This window comes from Eptatretus burgeri, chromosome 16 (genome assembly GCF_056783735.1).
Source record: "Eptatretus burgeri isolate ZD-2024b chromosome 16, Ebu_testis_v1, whole genome shotgun sequence".
NCBI lineage: Eukaryota > Metazoa > Chordata > Myxini > Myxiniformes > Myxinidae > Eptatretus > Eptatretus burgeri.
Window position 1 is genome coordinate 37357794 of NC_140976.1, and position 20044 is coordinate 37377837.

General features: G+C 41.0%; 1 protein-coding gene and 1 pseudogene across 7 annotated transcripts in view; both read right to left on the bottom strand.

Moving 5' to 3' along the window:
• Positions 1-20044, bottom strand: part of LOC147010865 (teneurin-3-like) — a 307484-nt gene that overhangs the window by 280691 nt on the left and 6749 nt on the right. The window lies entirely within an intron of this gene.
• LOC147010867 (signal recognition particle RNA) lies at positions 4222-4362 on the bottom strand (annotated as a pseudogene).

The following is a 20044-nucleotide window of genomic DNA, read 5'->3' on the forward strand; positions in this document are numbered from 1 at the left end:
CCTTATCTTATAGGAAAATACCTTCCCTTCAATAGCTCATGACTATCCTGCCTTCCCTTCCATACCTCTAGGCTATCCTGCAAGCCTATTCACACTATTAGCTGCTGATAAGAAAAAAACGACAGTGAGGTTGAAAGGGAAGGGAATGTTAACAAAAAGGGAAAGGTAAAATGTTTGGAGTGTTAACTCAGAGAAGGAAGGGAAAAAGGATTAAGATGTTGGTTGTAATTGATATTAATGAGAATGATACTTGTGACCATTTTATTCACTGCTATTGACGATTTCCCCGAACTCTATTTAAACAATCCTCCAAACACACCTGAACTTTTTTCTTGGCACACATGAATTCCTATCCACTTACTGTACAAGGCAGTCATCCACAGTTTCATGGAATACTGCTTTCCCCTCTGAGTTGGCACCATTGCTTCACACCATGCTCAGCTCGATGCCTTGGAAACCAAGAACTTCAAGATCATTCAAATCTCCAGCGCCGAAGCTGAGTCTTTGGGCCTATCATTTTGCCATTGCAGACAGTTCGGTGGTCTCTGTCTTCTGCCACCTCCTATCTGGTCTTGCACCCTCTGGTTTTTCGATGCTTTGTCCCTCCTTCGCCTCCCAAAGGTTTCTGCAGTGTGTGTGTGGTCCTCCATCAACCTACTTCTGGTGAAACTTCCAAATCACTGCTCACCTCCACTCATTAACCTCCGCCATCGAAGATGGATGGAGGTTACTGTTTTCACCCCTTTCTGTTTTTCTGTTTGTTTGTTTGTTTGTTTGTTTGTGAACAGTATTACGGAAAAACTCCCGACGGATTTTGACGATACTTGGTGGGGGGGTTAGGTCTGGTCCAAGGATCATGCCATTAGATTTTGTACTTGGTCCAAAATCCAATATGGCTGCTATGGCGGCCAATTTGAAAAAATATTTGAATTTTTTTTTTGCATTTCTACATGTTTTAAGTGATTTTCACCCCCCCCCAAAAAAAAATTGTTAGAGAAAAAAAAAATTGCAACTTTTTTTTCAACAAAATTTCGATTTTTTTGCATTTCTACATGTTATAAGTGATTTCCAACAAAAAAAACTTGCCAAAATTATAATTGCGGCTGATTTTGGAACTTCAGGTGGATATACCCACATAGAATCAATTTCTGTCTCAAGGAATCTAGTTATGACGAATGAATTGAGTATGTAAAAGTTAAAAGTAAAAGGGAAAGTTGCAAACTATAACTCTGTGAGCACTGTTGACATCAAGTTGAATGAATAGGATATCAGGTTCACTTGAGTGACCTAGCAGTATTGGCGGCGGAGGTTTTGCACTCTACCGAGTGCTCCCCCTCTAGTTTGTTCCTCTTTTTCCCCACCTGTTGATTGTGGAATCAATTTCCACATTCTCTTCAATCTCATTCTCCCCTCCAGGTCTTCAAGACAGCTGTTCACCACTATCTCAGATTATCCCCCAATCAAAACCATGTTATTTTCTAACTCTCCCTCACTCCCCCATCCACCCTCACCCACCTCCTTCCAAACTTCCAGTTTATCCTTCCTGAGAGTTTGCTTCTGTATCCATCTTATCCACCCCATGCTGTATGGGCCATGCATGCATATATTCTCTCATTCTCATTCTCATTCTCATTCTCATTCTCATTCTCTCTCTCTCTCTCTCTCTCTCTCTCTCTCTCTCTCTCTCTCTCTCTCTCTCTCTCTCGTGCGTCTCTCTCTCTCTCGTCCGTCTCTCTCTCTCTCGTCCGTCTCTCTCTCTCTCGTCCGTCTCTCTCTCTCTCGTCCGTCTCTCTCTCTCTCGTCCGTCTCTCTCTCTCTCTCTCTCTCTCTCTCTCTCTCTCTCTCTCTCTCTCTCTCTCTCTCTCTCTCTCTCTCTCTCTCTCTCTCTCTCTCTCTCTCTCTCTCTCTCTCTCTCTCTCTCTCTCTCTCTCTCTCTCTCTCTCTCTCTCTCTCTCTCTCTCTCTCTCTCTCTCTCTCTCTCGTCCGTCTCTCTCTCCTCCCTCTCTCTCGTCCCTCTCTCTCGTCCCTCTCTCTCGTCCGTCTCTCTCTCTCTCTCTCTCTCTCTCTCTCTCTCTCTCTCTCTCTCTCTCTCTCTCTCTCTCTCTCTCTCTCTCTCTCTCTCTCTCTCTCTCTCTCTCTCTCTCTCTCTCTCTCTCTCTCTCTCTCTCTTTCTCTCTTTCTCTCCGTTTTTAAAATCTCTCCTGCTCCTTTTTACTGTTGCATCCTGATCGGTTCAGTTTTCTCACTCTTCTACAAGCCTTGACCTTGTATATAATTCTTTTCGTTTTTTTTTATTATTTTTTTTTTTTTCTCATCCATCTGTGTTGCAAGTCAGAAACAGGCAAGACAATGCTGCGCAGGCACAGTTATATCTCACAGTAGTTGCATGACATGAGTGGTGACAACAAGCACACAAGTAGTTTCCTTAATTATGTTTCAACAGAACCTTCTTAAACACTTAGCAGCATTCTACTTCAAATGAAAAATGGTGTCAAATGCCAATTGAAATAAAATTTCATCGTTAAAATCCTTCAAAATGAAAAAATTTGATGAACCAACATTGTATCCCAAATCCAAGCGTGTTGTTGTCTGATCATTTATAATTTATAGCAAAACTCGTGATAAATATAACAATTGAAATAACGAAATCGGCTTAGGTTGTCAAAATTGATGGGAAAGCCCAACGATGGTGTTTATAATGATGTGTGGCAAAATAATGCATCTCATGTGTTGTATTTCATGGCAAAATGAAACTACAGCATTAAATATTTAATTGATTAGTTATGATTTAAATTTGTGGAGCAATGCCACCAAAATTATAGAGCTATATTGATGTCACCAAGCCCAGCAACCTTCTGTGCAAACGAGCTTGTATTAATATAATCAACACTGTGTCATTGCTATCATCAAAAACCACTTAGTCATCATGCTTCACAACATATATATATATATATATATATATATATATATATATATATATATATATATATATATAAATATATATATATATATATATATATATATATATATATATATATATATATATATAATACAGGGACAGAATATGATGGTTAAAGCTACTCAATCTCACTTGGCCATGTTCAGCTGCATTAAATGAGCCAAAGACAATCTTATTGGTTATGCAGTACAAGAGACGTTGAAAGTTGTATTGACGAGACAATTACAATTGCCCAAGAAACGCCAAAGCCATATAACAAGGGATGTAGTATGGGCTAACAGTCCGATACACATCCGTGGATGGGTAATTTCCTCTACTGAGTTGAGGTGTCAACTGTGCCAAGGAAGTCATCATGATTTCCCAGTTTTAGAAGAGGGTGCTCAGGTTATCTGCCAAGTAGCAGAGGTAAAGAAATACAGAATAAAATCAAGGTGTCAGGGTGAGAATGCAATTATTAATTGATGTTCTCCACATTCTCATAATGTAGGTTTGTTGAAGATTTGATGACAACTCAAAAAAAAGTTGTACCTGTACATGGGGACACAGACACGGAGATATAGATGGAGACAAATGCATGCACACACACACACACCCATCCTCACTCCATGGGCAGAGGGGCTAACTTAACTGTAACCGCGTCTATGTCTGGGGTGGGGGGGGGAGAGCTCAAGCCCTCTGAGCCCCATTTTCATTGCACCACTGAACCTGCAGATCAATATTTTAAAATGATAACTTTCCCAGCTGTAATTTTGATTCATCGCTGTTATGCTAATGGTAATTAAACACTGGTTGTGTTGTAGATACCAGCTGTTGGCCTGAATCAAAGTGGCCATCTTGCCATGAGTAACAATTTGATTTGAATCACAAATTACAGTAATGAGGTCTCAATTTCATATCCACTATACAGTATACTATAGCATGCTCAGGGATCGCTACCACCCACAGGCTGCAGTCGTATAACCACGTCGACAAAGGCAGTGACCACACCCCAAGTCATAGAAACATTTGCAGCCTGGATTCAGAGCGGTTGGAGTAAACAGACCATTTCATCATACTGGCAGGGTACCTGCCTCCACAGGGTTCATAGATGTCTCACCTCAAATGAGAATTTTTTTAGAGTGTGTTGTTGTTCTTCTTTTGGCTGCTCCCGTTAGGGGTCGCCACAGCGGATCATCCGTTATGATCTGCATACTGATTTGGCACAGGTTTTATGCCAGATGCCCTTCCTGACGCAACCCTGGTCGCCTCTTACGACACAGGGATAAGGATTGGGTTTCGCCTTGATTCCGGGCTGCCCTACACCCTCTCATAGAGCGGCCCAGCGCAGAGCCCCCATCCTCAAGCGATCCTCCAACCCAAGCCTCCGAGTAGCCGGATTACAGGCGCACGCCACTACGCCCGGTATCAATTTTTTTAGAGTGTATATTGGTATAAACGGGAATTCAAAGTAAAGTGATGATGTAGACTGCGACATGTCATACATGTTTACCTTCTCAACTGCGGTGGTCCGCTCAGAAGAAGAACTATCATTTGTGACTAAAATTGGCAAATACACTGCCATTTCACGTCAGATCATTACCTCCACCGACAGGTGGGCAGAGGTTATGTTTTCACCCCTGTCTGTCTGTTTGTTGTTTGTTACTTGTGAAATTGAAGATTCGCAAGTGTATTGGTTGGTCTGGTCTGTGATTCTATCCGTTTGTTTGTCAATCACCGACATGCCACAATTTTAAACCGATCTTCATGAAACTTCACGAAATGATCGAGTTGGTCTTAAGCAAGAAGCCTGTTGAATTTGAGGTCAAAAGGTCAAAAAGTCAACATCAGCCAAAGGTCAACAACAACTTTGTCCAATTTCTAAAATCATCAATTTTCATTCGATCAACTTGAAATTTGAAGAGGATTTGCAAATCAGGTCAGTGAATTCAACAATCACGTTTGAGGTCAACATATGCCAAAAGGCCAACATCGGCCAAATTTTAAAAATTGTCATTTTCCATCCATTTGACTTTAAATTTGAAGAAGATTTGCATATCTGGTCACTGAATATAACCACCAATTATTTTTGAGGTCAACATAGGCTAAAGGTAAACAACTTAGGTGCAATTTCTAAAATCCTCAATTTTCATCTGATCGAGTTGAAATTTAAAGACGATTTGCATATCAGGTCGCTGAATTTAAACCCCAATTATTTTTAAGGTCAAATTTGTTTTTGGGATTTTGCAAGTATCGTGCTCTCCATGACATCTTTCTTGTTAGTTTGTTTGTCTGTGAACAGTATTTCTCAAAAAGTTGTGGACGGATTCGGACTAAATTTGGTGAAGAGGTTTCGTGTGTGACACGGACTAAATGATTCAATTTTGGTGAAGATCAGAATCCAGATATCACAATATTTTAAATGATTCTACAACACTGAGAGATACATGGCCAAAATTAATATATAGCAGGATATTTCAAAAGTTGTGGACATATGCGGACAAAACTTGGTGGATGAGTTGGGTAAGCGACAAGAACAAGCCAATTCGATCTTGGAGGTCTGGATCCAGAACCAGCCTATCAGTGTGATACAAAATGTGCTGTTCAGCCTGGTGGAGGGATACGCTCTGCCAAGTGCCATTCTAGTTTTGTAAATGGTATCATGCACAACTTCAAAATTTTGTCATTAACGTGACACCAGCAATGCAAGTGTTTGTAAAGGTTAAGATGCCTAGATTACCTCCACAAAAGCCATCACATCATATATATATATATATATATATATATATATATATATATATATATATATATATATATATATATATATATTCTCTTCAATCTCATTGTCTCACCTCTTCTTAGCCATGCTTGGTCAATAATTTAAAAAAAAAAATTTAGGAAAATGTGACCAATGCCATTATATTGGTTATAGAAATAATTCATTAATAAGATGCACACATTAACCAATTAACCAGATTATCATAATCCTATCCTAAAATAAGCAAGTAGACAGCACAACAGTTCACCAAAATGTGAGCGTTCACCGTATATGGGCACATTGAGATGTTCTATCGAGCATGTGATGATCGACTTGATGGTGTAGTGAGTGTCGAGGCAATGACAACTCTGATTTATAACGAAGCAGTCAGTGTATGGTCGACTTGACAATGTAGCAAGTACTAAGAATGATGCAAATAATGGATATAAAGAAGGCAACTGTGAACTAGATGACAAAACAGTGGCAGAAGTCGACGTTAGAAGTTCTGTGTAACTTGGTGATGCTCAGAAACGGTGCTTTATCATTTATGTACAAAGCATACTTGTTTCGATTTATGACATCGGCCTTGCCTTGGAGAATCACTTTACCCTCGCTGTGGTGACTGAGTTACCAGTGTGATGAATGGCTCGACAGAAATGCAGGCTTTACAGGAATAATATGCCCAACCCAAGGATGCTTCGGACGGAGGAATTGGTCCCCACTGAAATCGGGGCTCTGATGATTACTAAGCCATCAAGAAAGCCCTCATTTCAAAGGGGAAAAACACCCCAAGTGGCACAGCAAAGCAATCACAGCAACTTCACAAATGGTTCTCTCCTTAATCCATTCTGAACATCCTCTTTCCAAAGGAAGAATCGCCATGAACAGGACACAACACGAGCGACTTCACCGATAACTCCTCTTTGATCTGCTTTGCTGCCTCTCAATGTCATGTTCACAAACTGTTATCGGTGTGTGCCTCATCTCCCAAGGATCTCACACACACACACACACACACACACACACACACACACACACACACACACACACACACACACACACACACACACACACACACACACACACACACACTTGAGCTGTGTAGCTTGGGTTTGAATCATAACATGGCTATAAACTATTACCCTGGTGTCTCGCATGCAAGGTGAGACATCAACGTATGCACTACGGGCATTAAACAGAAAGCCCATCTCCCACAACTGGAGTGTTGGTGAACAAGAGTTATCACCAGCATCCTGAACAAATTACAAATCCTTATCACCTTCAATCAAATGTCAGGCCTGGCCAACCAGTTCGTGAAAGATTTGGGACACACACATTCCCCAGGCAGCTCTAAAAGGTGGTGGGAATAAATGGTGCTGTCAAAATAATTGTATATAAACATAAATATAAATACAATTATACGCGTGCTTTATAACTGGGAGCAGAGCCCAGGCTGCCCCGCTTTAATAAAACCAAGCTTTGATCGGACATGTGACCCATGATCGGACACGTGACACATCAAACTTGTTTTCTCCGAGGGAAGTAAATCACAAATTTAAAGTTTTGCATTGATCAGTTTTCGTTCAATCCAATATTGCTACCAGACCATGTGACTAATGATGTTTTAGTTATCAAACTTTTGTCCCCATGGGTAGTTGATTATATACTTGAAGTTTGGCATCCATTGTTTGAGTGGTTTTAAAGACTACTTTTAAAAGTTTTACCCTCAATCCAACATGGCTGCAAGGCCACATGACCGATGACGTTTAAATTTTCAATCCATATTCCACATGGGTACTCGATCATATATATGTATATACGTGTACAGAAACACCATTCTCTCTCTCTCTTTCTTTCTTTATTTCTTTCATTCTCTCTCTCTCTCTCTCTCTCTCTCTCTCTCTCTCTCTCTCTCTCTCTCTCTCTCTCTCTCTCTCTCTCTCTCTCTCTCTCTCTCTCTCTCTCTCTCTCTCTCTCTCTCTCTCTCTCTCTCTCTCTCTCTCTCTCTCTCTCTCTCTCTCTCTCTCTCTCTCTCTCTCTCTCTCTCTCTCTCTCTCTCTCTCTCTCTCTCTCTCTCTCTCTCTCTCTCTCTCTCTCTCTCTCTCTCTCTCTCTCTCTCTCTCTCTCTCTCTCTCTCTCTCTCTTCTTGATGCAAGGCCACATCTTTTAAATTCCAAGCTCCAAACTCAAAAAAAAAAAAATCAGGGTGCAAATACAATAACAAAGGCTATGTGGCTGTGGCCTCATGCAGGGATGTGGGGTGCCAGGGGAGGGCGTAAATCCTCCATGTAAATGTGTTCCGTGTAGCACCACTTAGAGGTGGCAGAGGGTATTACAACTTCCTTTTTCACTTGGGCAATGCTGAAGTTAAAGCACTCTTCACATGGGTAAATTTGTCCCCCTTCTCTTCTCCCCCCCCCCGCCTCCACCCCCTATCCAACAGACCTGTCAAAGCCTGTCATCATGTGTGAGACATTTCTAGCGAGAAGGGACATCAGGACAAACTTGAGACAAAAGTAGGGGGGAGCGGAACGAGAGGATGGGGAAGGGTTAAAGTACTTTATGTATGGGTAAATTTGGCTAAACAGGACAAATTGGTACGTCAGCGAAGTGATGTGTCGGCTCTGCTTGTATATATATATATATATATATATATATATATATATATATATATATATATATATATATATATATATATATATATATATATATATATATATATATATATATATATATATATATATACCATGCCTATAGAAAATCTAAATCCCCTTTCAAAATTTTCACCATTTGTTGCCTTATAGCCTGGAATTAAATTGCATCAAATCAAACTTTTTCCACATTTATTTACATATCAAAACCCACAACTTCCACGTGAAAAACAAATGCGACAACTTTCAGAGAATAAATTGAAAATACAAAACTAGAATATCTTGGTTGGATAAGTGTCCATCCCCCTGAGGTATTACTTGGTGGAAGCACCTTTGACAGCAATTACAGCTGTGAGTCTGTTGGGATAGGTCTCTACCAACTTTGCACACCTTGATTGGGCAATATTTTCCCATTCATCTGTACAAAACTGTTCAAGCTCAGTCAAGTTGCGTGGGCAGCGTTGATGGACAGCAATCTTGAAGTCATGCCACAGATTTTCGTTTGGATTTAGGTCGGAGCTCTGACTGGGCCACTCACAAACATTTATCTTTTTGTTCCGAAGCCACTCCAGTGAAGCTTTGGCTGTGTGCTTCGGGTCGTTGTCATGCTGAAAGGTGAACTTACATCATTATTTTAGCTTTCTTGCAGAGGGCAGCAGGTTTTCCTCTTGGATTTTTCTGTATTTTGGTCCATCCATTTGCTCTTCTATCCTGACAAGTGTCCCAGTTCTTGCTGATGAGAAACATCCCCATAGCATTATGCTGCCTCCACTATACTTCACAGTATGGATGGTGTTCTTTGAATGATGTGCTGGCCTGGGTTTGTGGCAAACGCAATGTTTTGCATTTAGGCCAAAAAGTTCCATCTTGGTTTCATCAGACAACAAAACTTTTTGCCACATGGCTTCAGAATTTCCGGATTAGTTTTCAAATGGGACTCAAGGTGGGCTCTTTTGAGTAATGGCATCCTTATTGCCACCCGACCATACAGGCCAGACTTGTGGAGTGCTTGGGATATTGTTGTTCCATGCACACAGTGACCAGTGTTACCATAAATGGCCTGTCGCTCTTTCAAAGTTGTCATTGGCCTCTTGATGGCCTCTCCGATCAGTCTCCTCGTTGCTTGGTCATCCAGTTTGGAGGGAAAGCCTGGTCTAGGTCGGGTTTTGATGGTATCATATGCCTTCCACTTCTTAATGATTGTCTTGACTGTGCTCCAAGGGATATTCAAGGCCTTTGAAATATTTTTACACACATCCCTTGATCTGTGGTTTTCCACAACTTTATCCCGGAGGCCTTATGAAAGCTCCTTGGTTCTCATGGTTGAGTTTTTGCTGTGAAATGCACTACCCAGCAGAGTAAATGTACAGGAACAGCTGATTTTATTCTAAAATAATCAGAATCATTGCAATTTAAGACAGGTGGAGGCCAATTAACTTGGTGTGATATTTTGAAGGTGATTGATTATACCTGAGCTAATTTACAATTTATTTTATAAGGCGGGGGGGGGGTGGACACTTATCCAACCAATATATTCTTGTTTTGTATGTTTAATGAATTTTCTGAAATTTGTAGAATTTGTTTTTATCTTGGAAGTTTTGGGTTATGATGTGTAAACAAAGGTGGAAAAGGTCTGATTTAATGCAATTTATTTCCAAGCTATAAGGCAACAAAAGGTGAAAATTCTGAAAGGAGGTGTACACTTTCTATAGGCACTGTGTATATGAAATTTCACATCAATCTGTTAAGCCATTCAAGAGAAGGGATTTTTAAAGGTTTTCATTCAATCCAATATGGCTCCCAGACCACGTCACCGATGATTTCATAAATTTAAAACTGCAATATAATTGGGTTGCAGATAAGATATATGAAGTTTCAAATTTTTCACAGAAGGATTTTGATGCATCCAATGATCGCACTTCACCAATGATGGCATCGTAATCAAACTTTATTCCCCATGAGGAGTTTTGTTTTTGTTTTGTATACATAGTCGAGGCTCGTGGAAAAGCTAGAAGATGTCAAGTTTCATTTTTTTCCTTAAGCGGTTTCAGAAATGTCCAAATTTTTTCCTTTAATCCAATATGGCTGCAATACAACATGACTTACGGCATCAGAGTTATCAATAAAAAAATTATTTATCCATGGGTAGTCGTTCCAATGTTCAAAGTTTCACATCTATCGGACAAGCGGTTGCAGAGAAAACAAATTATAAAATGAATAAAAGTGAAAAAGGTGGTGTGAAGTATAAGAATCATAATAATAATCTTAACAGAGTCAAGAGAGTACCAGCCAGAATGGTTTGGTCCCCTAAATATAATACACATATCCATTTACATATTTTCCTACTTGATATATCTGCTAAACTAAAATAATAGAATATGTTTGAATGTATGTATGTGTGTGTGTTTGTTTATCCTTTATAGACGGCCAAACTGTTGGATAGAATGACATGAAACTTGGCATTTGTGATCCTTGGGAACGGACATAAGGGGATCAAGGTCAAGGTCAAAGGTCACGGGGTCAAGGTCACCGGATATTGTCAATTTCTCAATTTCATCCGATCGAGACAGGACCAACGCCATTCAACAGATAACTGTACCCTCCCATGGGCGGGTACTTTGCTATCTACTATACTAAAAAAATAGAATGTTTGTATGTATGTATGTTTGTTCGTCCTTTATAGGCGGCCGAACCGTTGGATGGAATGAGATGAAACTTGGCATGAGTGATCCTTGGGACATGAGAACGGACATGGGGGGCGGGGGGGGGGTCAAGTTCAAGGTCAAAGGTCATGGGGTCAAGGGGTCAAGGTCACCGGGTAACTTCAATTTCTCAATTTCATCCGATCGAGACGGGACGAACACCATTCAACAGATAATTAATCAAAATTAAATGACAGTTCATTGACGACATTCACTTCCGACTTCCGGTTTTCGAGTTATGACGTCATAAATTGACTAAAACGTCAATTTTTCATGTTTGTTTGTCCTTTATAGACGGCCAAACCATTGGATAGAATGAGATGAAACTTGGCATATGTGATCCTTGGGAACAGACATAAGGGAATGAAGGTCAAGGTCAAAGGTCACGCGGTCAAGGTCACCGGATAATGTCAATTTCTCAATTTCATCCGATCGAGACGGGACCAACGCCATTCAACAGATAACTGTACCCGCCCATGGGCGGGTACTTTGCTAGTATGTACTGTACTTATAAGTTGAAAAATAGAAAACCTTGGCATATCTTTCATTGTGAGCGTCTCATTCATAGAACATTTGAACAACCCTCATAAGATGTTGTGTTGACATCGTTAAGAGTATTGTCAATAGGGTACCAGCAAGATATGCCTTGCTGGTATATCAAGCAAGTATACCAGCAAGTTGGTCTCTGAAATATTCCTCATCTCCCAAGGAACACACACACACACACACACACACACACACACACACACACACACACACACACACACACACACACACACACACACACACACACACACACACATTTGAAGCAGAAAAGGAACATTAAATTTGTTAGTTGTCAGTTGGTTTTTTTTTCCTTTTCCGTTTCATCCACACTTTCTCCTTCCTCTTTATGCTGTGTTTCATTCATCTTGCGTGCAGTTGGTTACCTTCACCACCGAAGTGGATGGAGGTCGTCTTTTCACCCCTGTCTGTCTGTTTACGAGCAGGATATCTCAAAAAGTTATGGACGGATTCGGCCGAAACCTGGTGGACATGGGTGTGTGACAAGGAAGAATTTGAATCGATATTGGTGAACATCCGTTCTGGATAGGATAATTGTTTAATTGTTTCACAGGGCTAAAAACTATTTATAGCACGATGTTTCAAAACTTTGTGGACACATTTGTACGAAACCTGGTGTACAGGTTTGGTGTGTGACGAGGACAAATTGGTTAAATTTTGGTTGGAATCCCGATCCGGATCTGAATATGAGAATTTTCAGTGATTCTTCACAATTGAGAGATAGGACAAGAAACGATATACAGCACAATATTTTAAAAAGTTGAGAACAGATTATGACAAAACTTGGTGGATGAGTTGGGTAGGTGATAATAACAAGCCGATTAGATTTCAGTTATGGTCCGCATCCAGATCCAACCTATCAGTGGGCTACAAAACGTAAACTGTTTAACCTGGTGGAGGTATGCGCTCCACCGAGTGTTGTTCTAGTCTTCTTCCTGTGTTTCATTCCCCTTGTGTGCAGCATGTTCACTCACCCTCATGTGTCCTTCTTCCCCTCCCCTTGATCTCACTCTCACTTCTACTCTGTTGTTGGTGTTTCCCTCTTTCCATTTTGTTCCCTTCCATTCTGTTCTAGCTCTTGATCTCATGTATAAAACAAGTGTGCAATTTATCCAGAATTAATCAACACTCATGCACACACAATCAGTTTATTTTACCCTCCTTCACTTCTAAAGGAGGAGGAGGAGGAGATTGGGACCATACTCTGTGCAGAGCGTTGGTCCTGCTTAAGCAGTCTCCTTGGCTATTGGGCACAATCCTGGACGGATCGCCACTCCGCCACAGTATACCAGCATGCTGGCACTCATTTTGCCGACCTCAGAAGGATGACAGGCCGAGTTAACCCCACCTGGTATTAATTCAACAGCTGAGCAGGATTTGAACTCAGGACCCAAGGATCCAAAGCCCACCACCCTAACCATTAAGCCAACACCAGGCATACTTCTAAAGAGCCCTGGTTAATTCCAGCTATGTGATGTTTCAAACGGTCGAGCTTTATTACTTACCTTGTTTCCTTCCAAAAGCAAGATCAGGTCATTTTCAGGCCCTTTTGAATCAAAATGGCTGATACATTGGCAGTGGTTTTGCAAGATCCCGGGTTTGAATCTTTGATAATTAACTATCCACACTTGCTACTCCTGCAACTCTGCTTCCTCAAACGCTGAACTCAGAACTTTTATTTGGGCTCCAGACTCTGTGTCCTGCAAGTGGCGAAACATGCTTAACAGATCATGCACCGCTGTTTAACAGGCCTTCACGAGAGCTCATTTCTCACCTGGATTCTGAAGCAAAGGTGCATTCTCGTCTGAAGGAAATATAACATTTCTTGGTTATCGACCATGTCTTTCCTCATTTCATTTTGTCTTCACCCATCGTTGTACATCCCTCCCAGAATTTCAAGGTTGTGCGAGACCATCAGTCAACTCGCTTCTTGAAGTGATAACATGTCAGTCCATCTTCCCTCAAGATTCTTTCCAACCTCTTGCACATACAATCAGCTTCTCAGCATGATCATCAACTGCATATAAACATTGGTTGTTAAAACTAAATCCTGTTTGCGGCTTTGTAAGGTGCACATTATTCAATTAGCTCAATCATACTACACAATCTCTTTATTTTGATGAACTTGTATAATTCACCTTTTCTATGGTATGTGACCTGGAAAAGTATTCCTTAGCGCAAATTTCAAGTTGAAGGACAGGTTTGTGTATCCAAATTGTACCTGCTCCAATAATCCGTAAGATAAGTTCTGTGCTTTATTCTAACCCTCAAACTGAAACAACTTCTTTGCATGCAACACCTTTGGTCGGAAAGCACAATCGGCAAGGAAGGAAGAAAATCATGACCCTTTGACATCGCGGTTCCTTGGTAAAGAAGATTAGGTGGAAGATCGATTTAAACCCATCTGTGGACCATCTTGAAACCCTATGATTTGAGTGATGCTCGAAGCGGGAGATTTTTGGTGCACTTAGTTATAAATGAGCCCTATACTTCTGCACCATTTGTGCCTTGCCTTTCATTAAAGCTGTAAATACAAGCTGAGCCCAGCCTCCCTGCAGCATCCCCACTTATTGCTGTAGACAAATACATGGCTAACAATGAATCTCTTCGCATGTTTGTTTTCTGCCTCAAAATCTTGCTTTTAAAGCCTCCCATCACTCTCTCCTGCAAAGCTTCCACCAGCGAGTGTGATCATTCAAAGTTCATTCGAGTTCCACACCTACCGATGACTCCACCAAGTCCTTACACCTCTCTCCCTACCAGCTTCAGCACCTCTTCCCGAGCCTCCCTGCACCCTAACCTCCCACACCAACCCTCTCCCTACCTCCCCCAGCAGAACTTGTGCAATCTGCTACTCTATTCACCATCTTGTTTTCAGCAAACCCTTAAAATTCTAAACCATAACTTATCCACCCATCGATTTTAGTGGAAAAGCTCCCGATGCCTGATGTCTCACCATCTCTCGATTCTTCCCAACACCGTTAATATTAAGATAATGTTTTCCTCTTCACTCTGAAACATAATTCTGAATACATATTGTAGCATATCTTGCTTTGCCAACACATGCACACCTCTAGTTTGATATTAAATATATATATATATATACATATATATATATATATATATATATATATATATATATATATATATATATATATATATATATATTCAAATGATCCCTCTGTGACAGAGTGTCAGTGCTGCCAAAGGTATTTCTTGGCAAGGGATATACTGGGTGGTTTGTCATTGCCGTCCCAGCAGTGGTTAGGGAAGGAATTTGTCATTTGTGGTCCATGGTGCCGGCGACAGCTCGCATACTTTTTCATGAAGGACACCATGGGATCTTTAATGTCTACCAACTAATGTGAGAAGACGGGATTCCGTTTAACGTCCATCCGAGGGACGGCACACACATTGATAAATCACCCTGCCTGTGAAACACCAGGATGACAGTTTATAGCTGGGTTGGGATTCAAACCCAGGATAGACGGCTTAGAGGCGAGTGTGCATACCTCTGGGTGATCTAGCCAGTGTGTGTGTGTATGTATATATATATATATATATATATATATATATATATATATATATATATATATATATATATATATATATATATATATATATATATATATATATATATACATATATATACATACACACAAACACACACACACATGCACGAAGTCCATCTAAAAAGTAACGGGACTGAACCGGCTGTTTGCTCCACTTTCACAACTTGAATGAACGGGTTGCGTCACAGTCTTTCGCAGCAATATATATATATATATATATATATATATATATATATATATATATATATATATATATATATATATATATATATATACATATATATATACATATATACATACATATATATATATATATATATATATATATGATTGGTGATGGTTGACTGCGCTCATTGTGTGATTTTTTACAGGTCATGCTTTACACATTGTCGAGTCGGCCGTTGCGCTACGAGTCATGAGCAGAGTGCCAATCTGAAGTTTCTTGCCAAGCTTGGCAAAACACCTTCCAAATCCTTCGCAATGCTGCAGCAAGTCTACGGGAAAAAACGATGTCACGCACACGTGCATTTGAATGGCACAAGAGGTTCAAAGAGGGACGGGAGGAGGTTGAAGACGATCCACGGTCTGGAAGACCTTCAACGAGCAGATGCGGATGATTGCTGAGGAACTTTCCATCAACAAGGACACTGTTTGGAGCATCATCACTGAAAATCTCGAAATGCGCAAGGTGTGTGCAAAGATGGTCCCCAAGCTGTTGTCCGAGGACCAGAAACAGCAGAGTCACTGTCTGTCAGGAGATCATCGAGCACCTCGAGGACGATCCAGGCCTGCTCGGGAGAGTCATCACTGGCGATGAATCGTGCATATTCGAATACGATCCCGAGACCAAACGGCAGAGTTGTCAATGGAAACGTCCACCATCACCAATACCAAAGAAAGCAAGGTTGTCGAAGTCGAAGGTCAAGGTGATGCTCATCGCGTTTTTTGACATCAAGGGCATCGTCTACTTCGAGTTTCTACCACAGGCTCAAACAGTGATTCAATACGTGTGCAAGGAGATCCTCCGGTGCCTCATGAGATCAGTCCAGGACAAGAGGAGAGATCTGTGGGAGAACAACGCCTGGGCGCTCCACCATGACAATGCCCCTGCTCACAGTGCCCTGAGCATCCGACAGTTTCTGACGAAGAGGAACGTGCCAACTCTGAAGCAACACCCGTATTCGCCAGACTTGGCCCCTTGAGATTTTTTCCTAATCCCCAAGCTCAAGGGGGTGATCAAGGGGCCCGATTTCCTGATGTGGAGGCCATCAAAAGGGCCGTGATGACAGAGCTCCGGAGGATTCCAGAAGAAGCCTTCCGGGGTGCCTCGAAGAGTGTATGAAGAGGGTGGACAAGTGTGTGAGACTGGAGGGAAACTATTTTTAAGCGGACAAGCTGTGATTTCAATATATTTTTTGGAATAAAATTTCTGTGGTCAGTCCCGTTACTTTTTAGACGGACCTCACATATATATATATATATATATATATATATATATATATATATATATATGTGTGTGTGTGTGTGTGTGTGTGTGTGTGTGTGTGTGTGTGTGTGTGTGTGTGTGTGTGTGTGTGTGTGTGTGTGTGTGTGTGTGTGTGTGTGTGTGTGTGTGTGTGTGTGTGTGTGTGTGTGTGTGTGTGTGTTTGTGTATATACATGCATATATGTATAAATATGTGTACAAACATATGTATACATATACATACATATATATACATATAATATCTCTCTCATATATATATATATATATATATATATATATATATATATATATATATGTATCGTTATCTATGTATCGTATATATATGTATCGTTATCTATGTATCGTATATATATGTATCGTATATCTCATATATATATATATATATATATATATATATATATATATATATATATATATATATATATATATATATATATATATATATATCGGCGAAATGAGTACCAGTATACTGGGCCGGTGTATACCCCGGTTAATATAGGTGTACCATATCCCTGTGTCGTAAGAGGCGACCAAGGTTGCGTCAGGAAGGGCATCCGGCGTAAAACATGTGCCAAATCACTATGCGGATCATATGGATGATCCGCTGTGGCGACCCCTAACGGGAGCAGCCGAAAGAAGAAGAAGAAGATATATATATATATATATATATATATATATATATATATATATATATATATATATATATATATATATATATATATATATATATATATATAGACACATATACATACACCACTGGTCAAAAGTTTTAGAACACCCCCATTTTTCCAGTTTTTACTGAAATTTAAGCAGTTTAATGTTTCAATGTACTCTGAAATTAAAGCAGAGAAAAAATAAACAATTGCAGATAAAAAAGAAATCATGGAATCGTTTGGTTGAACAAAATTTAATATAAATTTTTGACTCATCAAAGTCGCCACATTTTGCAGATATGACAGCCGAACATACTCGTGGCATTCTTTCTACAATGGAAATCAAATATTGTTTGGAAAGTTCTTCCCAACACTGTTGCAGAAGTTCCCACAAATGTGTTGCACTTGTAGGTTGCTTTGTTTTCACCCTTCTGTCCAGTACATCCCAAACCAGCTCGATGGGGTTTAAGTCTGGAGACTGTGCTGGCCATTCCGTGATTTGAAGCCTACCGTCTTGTTCTTTTCTTTTGAGGTAGTTCTGACATAGCCTGGAGGTGTTTTAGGTCGTTATCTTGCTGTAGGATGAACTCCTGACCAACCAGGTTTAGACCAGAGGGTATTATATGGCGCTGCAAAATGCTGTGGTAGCCCTTTTGGTTCAGGGTGCCAGTCACTCTGTGCAAGTCGCCGACTCTGGATCCAGCAAAAGAGCCCCAGATCATCACGCTTCCTCCTCCATGTTTGACAGTTGGTGTCACACACTGAGGAACCATCCTTTCGCCTACTCGACGGCGTACAAAAACCCTGCGTGATGAACCGAAGATTTCAAATTTTGATTCATCGGTCCATAAGACCTTCTTCCAGTTTTCAGTAGTCCACTGGCAGTGCTTCTTGGCCCAGGCAAGCCTCTTTTTCTTATTTTGCCATCTTAGCAATGCCTTTCTTACTGCCACTCGACCTATCAAACCTGCAGCTTGAAGTCTTCTCTTCACATTTGAAACTGAGACTTCCTTACTTCGACCAGTGTTAATCTGTGCTTGAAGCTGCTGTCCTGTGAGCTACCTATCACACAAGCTGTTGACTCTTAGAAACTTGTCTTCTGATTGTGTTTTGGCTTTGGGTCTGCCAGACCTCTTCCTGTCAGCATTTCCTCCAGTTTCCCAGTGCCTTTTGATGGTGTAGGAAACTGTACTCACTGACACCTTGGCTCACTTTGCAATTTCTCCAAAGGAAAGACCTACACTTTTAAGGGTTATAATGATCTGTCTGTCTTCCTTTGTTAATTGTCTTTTTCTCACCATTATGATAGCAATATACTACTTCCTGCAGTGCAATATTGCCCAAATAAGGCTTCAGAGGGTGTAGCAACACAGTCTGTTCCAACACTGCGTTTACACAGACAGAGGGTTTGTAACTAATCAACAAAAGTTGGGACACCTGTAGGACTTGTTTGTATCAACTTTCAAGGCTTAATTTACTTCCATTGCTGCAGAACAGCTGCAGTTGCTAATCCATCAGTTGTTCCCTGAAAAGGGCCTTTTTTTAACAAGTCTGAAATTTCCATTATTTTTCAGTTTTTGGTAACTGAAACTTTTTTTGAAACCTCTGGCAGTTTACCGCTTAGATTTGTACCATTTCAGGTTATTCACTTGACTTGAACTGCTTAAATTTCAGTAAAAACTGGAAAAATGGGGGTGTTCTAAAACTTTTGACTGGTAGTGTATGTATACATATATATATACAAACATATATCTATATCGTTGTGGGCCGGGGGTCATTGGCGAGAATGACCGCCAGGTGGGGGAGGTTACGCCGTCCCGGAATTGTAGGCCGTCACTCGGTAACTCCTCGAGCCGGCGGGTCGTTGAACCAACCGTGGTCGCCAATATTTCAACAGCGTAGCGTAGGGTCTGTTTGTCTAAAACCAATTTACCTAAGTAACTACGCGATTTCGACTACCGGGGAAACCACGCCCTTGGCACGTCTTGCTCGAACCGGGTCACTCTACCGACTGCGGTAGAGTTCCAACTACCAACTCCGGTTCAGGTGCAGCCAAGCGGAAACTGCCAAAGCCGTGCCGGCTGGAATGAACGCATTTATCGGGGATGAAACCCCACTTATACTCAGACCCAAACCATGTTGGACCAATGTAAGAAGGGACAGAAATGGACTGGGAACATTTCTACAATTGTTATATTTACAGTAAAATAAAGACAAAGGCAAGACTTGACGCGTTAATTTGCAATCAGGGAAATATTTACAATCAGCAAAAACACTTACTCAGTTCTACTTACAAGACAGGCCCACACGCAGACACACACACACAAAGTAAAGAAACCCAGAGTTCTTTATTGGACCCTCCAGCCGATGAGAGAGAGATGAGCTGGGAGTCAGAGTCCGGATGGGTACCTGGCCATCGGAGGAAGGGAGTCTCTGTAATGCGGCACCTGCTAAAGGTCGTCGGGACATGGTCCGGGAGTTCGTTCAAGAGTCGTGGCTCGTGGCGGGACTTGTTTGGCGAATAGTTGGGGTCAACAGAACTCCTCTCAACAGCCACGGCGAACAAACTTGCCCGCTCCTCCCAGCCACCATGAAAACTCTTCCGCTCACTCCGAGAATCTCGGAGATACATCTCCTCCCCCCACGGGGAGGGGCTGTTAGCGAAAAACACCTCGCTGTCCACTTCTAATTGGCCAGGATCCTACGGGCACAGCCTTCCTGGGC